The 10,000-nt window shown below is 44.9% G+C and overlaps 1 protein-coding gene across 1 annotated transcript in view; it reads right to left on the bottom strand.

Moving 5' to 3' along the window:
- The window catches only part of PRSS23 (serine protease 23), a 53,691-nt gene extending 49,628 nt beyond the window's left edge, over positions 1-4,063 (bottom strand). The window contains exon 1 of the mRNA XM_068266775.1: positions 3,704-4,063. The gene's annotated coding sequence lies outside the window, so the exon portion shown is untranslated. The remainder of the gene's footprint in view (positions 1-3,703) is intronic.
- Between the last annotated feature and the right edge of the window lie 5,937 nt (positions 4,064-10,000).

Here is a 10,000-nt window from a genome sequence, read left to right as displayed (position 1 = left end):
CGTGCCCCCGCTGCATCATCGTGCTGGTCACTGTAAGCACCCTGCGCACGCGTGGTCCTCTAAAGACTGAAGCGTGCATACGCAGGAGGCTAACGGTACATGCATCGTTTGGAATATCCAATTGACCATGGCGTGAATGCCGGCAATCGACGTTGAACGTAAACGCAGAGATGTCCCAGGACTATAAATGGTGAAAACCCTGCAGCAGTTATGGCACGAGCCCCAGAACACAAGCCCCAGCACAAGAGCCCCAACACAAGAGCCCCAGCACACAAGACCCAGCACAGGATACCCAGCACACAAGCCCTTGCACAGGAGACCCAGCACACAAGACTCGGCACAGGAGACCCAGCACACAAGACCCAGAACACGAGCCCCAGCACAGGATACCCAGCACACAAGACCCAGAACACAAGCCCCAGCACACGAGCCCCAGCACAGGATACCCTGAACACGAGCCCCAGCACAGGAGACCCAGAACACGAGCCCCAGCACAGGAGACCCAGCACACAAGCTCCAGCACAGGAGACCCAGCACACAAGCTCCAGCACAGGAGACCCAGCACACAAGACCCAGAACACGAGCCCCAGCACAGGAGACCCAGCACACAAGCCCCAGCACACGAGACTCAACACACAAGACCCAGAACACAAGACCCAGAACACAAGCCCCAGCACACGAGCCCCAGCACAGGATACCCAGAACACGAGCCCCAGCACAGGAGACCCAGCACACATTGCTAGTTCAGAAGTAATCAATGTACAGTTCTCAAGCTGTGCTTACACTACATGTCTCAGCATTACTCACAATAGCTGTAGAGATGCCAATAATAATTTCTAGGGAAACTGATAGATCTTACGGTATTAAGCATGATACTCTCTATAAAAAACACCATGGGGCAGCGGGGTGGCGTAGTGGTTAGCACTCTCGCCATGCAGAGCTGGGTCCCCAATTCAAATCCCAGCCAGGGCACTATCTCCACTGAGTTTGTATGTTTTCCCCGTGTCTGTGTGGGTTTCCTCCTGGCACTCCGGTTTTCTCTCACGTCCCCAAAAAATACAGATAAGTTAATTGGCTCCCCCCTAAAATTGGCCCTAGACCGAGATACATACATGTTCATAAAACTATGGTAGGGATTAGATTGTGAGCCCGTCTGAGGGACAATTAGTGACAATATACTCTGTACAACGCTGCGGAAGATGTCAGCGCTATATAAGTACTAAATAATAATAATAATAATAATAAAAAAGATACAATATAACAAATCTAGGATGCAAATGCCATATGGTTGCTTAATCGGGGCATTTCCAAAAACAGATTGCAATACATGAAGCTTCCTCTGATAAGCAGGGAATCTGGCAATTATAGAAGCTGCCTACGCATTCTGGGATTTGTAGTCCCTGTTCATCTTCTTAGAGCCGGGGGTTGCCTACAGTACTTCTTAAAGGGAGAACATGCCTCAAGGTGGCCATACACTTACAGATGACCACCAGATATCACCATCAGATAGATTTCAGTCAGATCAAATCTGACATGGACCTATCTGATGTGTGCCACACACTAGGAACAGATTCTCAATAGATTTAGTTGCAGTGTTCGATGCAGTGCAATGCTATGGTGCGTCGATCTGCCGCCAATCTCAACCGCAGTTGATCAACCTAGGATTTCTGTCTGGTCCAATCAATCCATTTGATCGCTTTCGGCTAAAAATCAATCAAATGGTCGATCGATTCGGCTGCCCACTGCATCGATTTCTAGCCAATTCAGAGTAACCGAATCGGACAGATATTGACAGGAGAAATCGATAAGTGTATGGCCACCTATAGTTTATTACCACATTTTTGTTAGGAGTCCAGGGGTCACACTGAGCACACACAGACCAATTGCATACCAATCTGATTTACGATTAATATTTCCTGTTCAATCTACCGATTGTGGAGCTCTATCTGTTTTGCTATGCTGCAATCTACAATTTCACCACACCGTACGATACAATTTCAATAGCTTCATACGAAGTCATCAACACTGCTGCAAAGCGTTATTCTGTTCTGCACAACACGTTAGAATATCATTGTTTTATCTCTCGACCAATCAGGATTTTCTACTGCACCAAACCTCGTTTATGCCAGAATCTGCCTTCAAAGTCAGCTGTGCTGTAATCAATTAAAAACAGATCCAAGCTGACCATACACTGTACAATTTTTCTACCCAGTTAGACATTCGATCAGACAAAACATTCTAATTAATCATAAACTGAAGTGGATTTAAGCATTGGCGATCGATATTGAGGGCTAAAATCACTCCAAAGATTGATTCGTAATGTTGTTTTTTAGTCGGTCATAAAACAATATCGACCCTAAAGATGATCGTAGTTTTGAACAGAAAAATCAGAGGTGTATCGACAGCTCTAATACCTATTCAGAGGACTGATAATGTAAACTGATGCATCCATCTAAACCAGATCAGCACTATGGGAAAACATACATAATCCATTGAAATATGTGTACACCAATGAGCGATCGTGTAACATGACTTTCTGGACAACCGTTGGGCTGTTAAGACAATCAGATTGTTACATTTGTGGTCCATATCGCATCCATTCTTCCTCCCGCTCCTCTGTTGCTGCTCCTCTTAGTCAATCCCCCCCATTGGCTGCCAGATACCCAATAGATCCAGTTCAAACTTCTAACCCTCTTGTTACAAAGCTCACTGTAAGTTACATTTCCTTACAACTTTCTAGCTATCATGCCGCCCTAAACCTTCCATCTGCCAATGAAACTCTCCTATCCTCCACTTTGGTCATCTCCCCTCACTCTCATATCCAGGACTTCTCACAAGCTTCACCAACCTTTGGAACTCTTCTCCTAGTCATGTCTGTCAAACTCCAGGGATTAAAACCTGCAAACACGCCTCTTCGGACAAGCATAACATCTATTATAGCCCAGTTCTGACCCATATTCACTACTCGTAAAAAGACTTGTCACCTTACCTAGTGTATCCACATCCTTCCACTCTAGATTGTAAGCTCACAAGGACTGGGTACTCCACATAGTGTTTCTTGTCTCTGCTCTGCTTCACATATCACATGGGCATGTTACGCCTGGTACATACCATGCAATTTTCACTTCAGACCCTAATTGAGCAAGTGATCAGATCGATATTTAGATCTGACCTCTATCGGTTAAAAAAAAGTTTGCACACTTTTTTTTACAACTGGGTATAGGCTGAAAGTGAATGGAAAGAGCATAGACATGGAGTTTGTATGTTCTCCCCATGTCTGTGTGGGTTTCCCCCGGGCACCCCGGTTTCCTCCCACATCCCAAAAACATAGAGTTAAGTTATTTGGCTTCACCCTAAAATTGTCTGTAGGCTACAATACATATCCTACATAATATATAGACATATAACTATAGTAGGGATTAGATTGTGAGCCCCCCTGAGGGGCAATTAAGTGACAACGCAATATACTCTATACAACGCTGCGGAAGACGTAGGTGGTGCTATATAAATACTAAATAATAATAAAAATAGCACTACCGTATATAAATAAAATAATAATGATCAAGAAAATCAAGCAATAAAAACCAATGGATATATCATTGTTCCAGCTATATGTGGCCACTTTAGGACCTTGGCATAGTGGATTACTGAAGCCTATCATAATAGCAGCGAGATCTGCCTCCCACAATAGGGAACTACTCACCAGATGTGTGCAGACAGAGAGAGAGATCAGAGTGATGATCCCAGCAGGGGACAGCGGATCATTATTTGTCCCAAAGGCTTTGCCAGAGAAGAGGTCACATCACTGTATCCCGGGTCCCCATCAGATGTAGAGTCCGCCAGTCCCCCTCCCATAGAGCCGCAGCGCACGCAGGTGTCCTCTCCCCTCTCCGCACAACTCTGAAAACTTCGCTCAAACTTTTACAGAGAAAAAGTTATGTGCTGAACCACGTGACTCCTCCCACCCAGCAGCTACCGCTGGCCCAGAGAACGCACAAACCCAGTCGTCAGTGCAGTGGCAGGCGGGCAGGCAGCAGAGTGCCTGGCAGGGCGCAGCCTGTGACCTGCTCTCCTGGGCTCCCCACACAAGTGGCTGACTTGTTTTCTGGCATTAATCTGCCTCTTCATAGCACTTAAGAGCCCCATAGATTAAGTCCTCCTTTTTCCTGGCTGGAAACAAAGCAGGGAGGCATAATAGGCTGAGAATGCAATGAGAAATGCTGGGAGCCCTCCCCGGCCCCCTCTCCCAGACAAGTACATTGTTATGTATGGGGATGCCAGGCTGGGCTGCCGGACAGTTACTGCACCTGCAAGTGGCACATGAAGCTGATGGCAGCTAAATTAATGTAGGGGCTCAAACCCACTAGAGCGATTTTGTGAGTGTTTAGGGAGCGATTCAAAGCGCTAGCAATTTCCCTAAACGCTCAGCTAATGTTAATGGATGGCCAAATTCCACTGGAGCAATTGTGATTACGAAAATCGCAAACACAGAACATTCAGCATTTGTAACGATTAGCGTTTCTGCAATGTAAAGTATATAAACGCTGGCGTAATTGCTCGTCAAAACCTACACAGCGATTTTGCTAGTGTTTTGAAATTACTACACACTGTAAAAAAAATGTAAATTAATTGAAAGCAATTAGAGTTAAAAACGCTAATCGCTGGCAAAACGCTTACAGTTTTTAAAATCGCCAGAAAACGCTCATACAAATCGCGACGTTAGCGATAGCGATCTGTAGTGGGTTCCAAGCCTTAGTGTAGCTGACCTCTGTCTACATCAGACCACGCGGTCTCCATTCAACTTTCCAGGGGTTATTATTTTTTATATCACTGACATCTTCTGCAGCATTTTACAGAGTACATAGTCATGTCACTGACTGTCATCAGAGAAGCTCACAATCTAACGCCCACCATAGTCATAGTCTAATGTCCTACCATATTATTATTATGTATTTACATAGAACTGACATCTTCTGCAGCACTTTGCAGAGTACACAGTTATGTCACTGACTGTCCTTTAGAGGAGCTCACACTCTAATCCTACCATAGTTATAGTGTAATCTCCTACCATATTATTATTATGTATCTATATAGCACTGACATCTCCTGCAGCACATTACAGAGTACATAGTCATGTCACTGACTGTCCTCAGAGGAACTCACACTCTAATCCTACCATAGTCATAGTCTAATGTCCTATCATATTATTATTATGTATTTATATAGCACTGACGTCTTCTGCAGCACATTACAGAATACATAGTCATGTCACTGACTGTCCTCAGAGGAACTCACACTCTAATCCTACCATAGTCATAGTCTAATGTCCTATCATATTATTATTATGTATTTATATAGCACTGACGTCTTCTGCAGCACATTACAGAATACATAGTCATGTCACTGACTGTCCTCAGAGGAGCTCACAAGCGAATCCCTACCATAGTCATAGTCTAATGTCCTATCATATTATTATTATGTATTTATATAGCACTGACGTCTTCTGCAGCACATTACAGAGTACATAGCCATGTCACTGACTGTCCTCAGAGGAACTCACAATCTAATTCTACCATAGTTATAGTGTAATCTCCTACCATATTATTATTATGTATCTATATAGCACTGACATCTCCTGCAGCACATTACAGAGTACATAGTCATGTCACTGACTGTCCTCAGAGGAACTCACACTCTAATCCTACCATAGTCATAGTCTAATGTCCTATCATATTATTATTATGTATTTATATAGCACTGACGTCTTCTGCAGCACATTACAGAGTACATAGCCATGTCACTGACTGTCCTCAGAGGAACTCACAATCTAACCCCCACCATAGTCATAGTCTAATGCCCTCCCATATTATTATTATGTATTCATATAGCACTGACATCATCTGCAGCACATTACAGAGTACATAGTCATGTCACTGACTGTCCTCAGAGGAACTCACAATCTAATCCTACCATAGTCATAGTCTGATGTCCTACCATAGTAGTATTATGTGTTTACTAGTGGACCTAAGCCCTTTAATACAACGGGCTCTAGGACTCTCTCACAACCACCCTCCCCTCCCACCCCTGTGACCGCCGCCGTATGTCAGCGTGCGCACACCATGCCCGCACACACCTGCCCCCTGGCCCCGTCCTCCTCCTGCTCTAACTGCCGCGCATGCGCAGTATGCAAAAGCACGGACACACAGGTCTACTATATTATTATTTTGTATTTATACAGGGCCGGATTTACCATAAGGCACTGTAGGCATGTGCCTACAGGCGCCTTATGATGGAAAGGCAGCTCACTCTCCTCCCAGAGTGCCTCCCTCCCTCCTTCCCTATGCAGAGTCCTGATGAGAGTGTAAATGAGAAGTTACCCACCCAGCTCTCAGCATTCCACTGGCGAGACCTCCCTTCAGTCAGGGGCACCTCTAGCTACTTAATATTCAGGGTACTTCTGGCTACTGTACCTAATACTAAGGGGCACCTCTAGCTTCCTAATACTTGGGGGCACCTATGATGGTCAAGGGAAGTAATGGAGAAATGACACCTGGAACAGCCAGCACACTTGCGGTGCGGTTCGGTGGGGGATTGTAGGTTCACGGAAAGCGAAGTCTACGGTGCCAGGACATCTGTGCCTATAGGCTCCTGTAAGGTAAATCCAGGCCTGTATTTATATAGCACTGACATCTTCTGCAGCAATGTATAGAGTACAGAGTTTAATAACGGTTAGCTCCATCCACATCCTGACAACTCCTTTTCTCCCATCAAAAAAAAGTGGTTTTAATTTTTTTTTTGGGGGGGGGGGGGGGTGGAGGGGTCTGTAAATAATCAGCACCGATTGTCAATTTACATCACTGGTGGCACCTCTGGCTGTGGTCAGTATTCTTTGCACACCAGAGCTGATATTCTTTACTCACCTGACAAGATAGGCACAGCGTAATGTCTACCAGATGCTGGCTCGGCATAGAGCAGTTCATATTCAGTCATATGAAGGAATTTATGAGTTCTGTGTTAAAAAGCAGAGAATATCCCACCATGTGCAGCACTACAGTGTGTGAACAGATCAGTGGGAAGGTAGGACTATTTCTCTGAGCAAATCCAGCTGCTCATTGGTGCCCTGTGCCATTGTACAGTTTACACATCTGTGTCCACAGTGGGCCGCGGCCAGGATAGTTCTGTGCCTGCACAGAAAGCTTCGGTGACGGGAATGGGGCGGGCACGCACGGACAGGCAGCGCATGTGCAGTAAACACAGACCGGCCAAGATACCGGGACACCGTACCAAAGATCCAGGAGGCGGAGGACAGCGCCGAGGTAGCACAAACTACCTACCTACTGCCTAAAACTAACTCCCACCCGCACAAACTACCTACCTAGTGCCTAAAACTAACTCCCTCCCGCACAAACTACCAGGCATGGTCGGAATAGCCGATTTCCGTTTCCGGCACAATTCCGCATTCCGACATATAGAAATTCCGTTACCGTTCCATTCCAACGGTATGCCGGGTCAGCTCCGCAGAATTCCGATTTACATGGAATTCCGTCGGAAAATTTTTAAAATCTCTCTCTCTCTCTCTCTCTCTCTCTCTCTCTCTCTCTCTCTCTCTCTCTCTCTCTCTCTCTCTCTCTCTCTCTCTCTCTCTCTCTCTCTCTCTCTGAACCCAGAACCTAGTGTGTAGCAGGTATCTGTCTTACCCTCTAGACCATGACCCACACTACATGCTAAAGCTGCCGGTAGCATTAACCATACTTCCATTATGATCAATTTGATAGAAAAAGTAGCATGATTAAGGATTTGTACTTTTTGAAAAGCATGCTTATTTATATACCATAGCTGGGATTTGAACCCAGAACCTAGTGTGTAGCAGGTATCTGTCTTACCCTCTAGACCATGACCCACACTACATGCTAAAGCTGCCGGTAGCATAAACCATACTTCCATTATGATCAATTCGATAGAAAAAGTAGCATGATTAAGGATTTGTACTTTTTGAAAAGCATGCTTATTTATATACCATAGCTGGGATTTGAACCCAGAACCTAGTGTGTAGCAGGTATCTGTCTTACCCTCTAGACCATGACCCACACTACATGCTAAAGCTGCCGGTAGCATTAACCATACTTCCATTATGATCAATTCGATAGAAAAAGTAGCATGATTAAGGATTTGTACTTTTTGAAAAGCATGCTTATTTATATACCATAGCTGGGATTTGAACCCAGAACCTAGTGTGTAGCAGGTATCTGTCTTACCCTCTAGACCATGACCCACACTACATGCTAAAGCTGCCGGTAGCATAAACCATACTTCCATTATGATCAATTCGATAGAAAAAGTAGCATGATTAAGGATTTGTACTTTTTGAAAAGCATGCTTATTTATATACCATAGCTGGGATTTGAACCCAGAACCTAGTGTGTAGTAGGTATCTGTCTTACCCTCTAGACCATGACCCACACTACATGCTAAAGCTGCCGGTAGCATTAACCATACTTCCATTATGATCAATTCGATAGAAAAAGTAGCATGATTAAGGATTTGTACTTTTTGAAAAGCATGCTTATTTATATACCATAGCTGGGATTTGAACCCAGAACCTAGTGTGTAGCAGGTATCTGTCTTACCCTCTAGACCATGACCCACACTACATGCTAAAGCTGCCGGTAGCATAAACCATACTTCCATTATGATCAATTCGATAGAAAAAGTAGCATGATTAAGGATTTGTACTTTTTGAAAAGCATGCTTATTTATATACCATAGCTGGGATTTGAACCCAGAACCTAGTGTGTAGTAGGTATCTGTCTTACCCTCTAGACCATGACCCACACTACATGCTAAAGCTGCCGGTAGCATTAACCATACTTCAATTATGATCAATTCGATAGAAAAAGTAGCATGATTAAGGATTTGTACTTTTTGAAAAGCATGCTTATATACCATAGCTGGGATTTGAACCCAGGACCTAGTGTGTAGTAGGTATCTGTCTTACCCTCTAGACCAGGGGTCCCCAAACATTTTGGGTTGAGGGCCGGGTCAACATACTTCAGACCGCTGGTGGGCCGGAGTAAACATAAAATGATGTAGAAGTCTTTGCGGACCAGACAGTGAAGCATACCCAGGTGACAATCTGCAAGCCAATTGGACAGCAGTGTCACCTGATGTGGAATTTGATTGGAAACCAGCAAAATTTCTGCTTTCTGGCTTCCATGTGGATGGGGGGTGCTGCACTGCTATTCCATATGTGGACCACCAATATTTAAAGATGTAGCTGACTGCATTTATAAGCAATACATTTTCTGTGTGGGGGGCCGGTAAGAAAGCCTTAGGGGGCCACATTCGGCCCACGGGCCTTAGTTTGAGGACCACTGCTCTAGACCATCAACCACACTCAGGGCCAGGCTTTAGCATGTAGTGTGGTCAGAGGTGGGACAAGGTCCTTCAGCACCCAAGGCTGAGACAGCAAAGTGCGCCCCCCCATCCCTCCCACCCCAGCTGTCACACACTGATTGCTATTACACTAAGAGGTGCCCCAGCCCCCCCCCCACCCCCAACACCTTAATCTCTACTTATCTGGCTTGCTGTCGCTGCCATGTATCACCTTTTCTTATTTCTTTCTGCTTCAAACACAATTGGGAATGACAGCTGAATGAATTGTGCACCCCCTCCTACACTGCGCCCTGAGGCTGCAGCCTCTCCAGCCTCAGCCTTACTAGTGGGTAAGACAGATACCTACTTCCATGCAGTGTGGTTCATGGTCTAGAGGGTAAGACAGATACCTACTACACACTAGGTCCTGGGTTCAAATCCCAGCTATGGTATATAAGCATGCTTTTCAAAAAGTACAAATCCTTAATCATGCTACTTTTTCTATCGAATTGATCATAATTGAAGTATGGTTAATGCTACTGGCAGCTTTAGCATGTAGTGTGGGTCATGGTCTAGAGGGTAAGACAGATACCTACTACACACTAGGTTCTGGGTTCAAATCCCAGCT

Source organism: Hyperolius riggenbachi, chromosome 2, assembly GCF_040937935.1.
Source record: "Hyperolius riggenbachi isolate aHypRig1 chromosome 2, aHypRig1.pri, whole genome shotgun sequence".
NCBI lineage: Eukaryota > Metazoa > Chordata > Amphibia > Anura > Hyperoliidae > Hyperolius > Hyperolius riggenbachi.
This window is presented reverse-complemented; position numbering and strand designations above follow the sequence as displayed.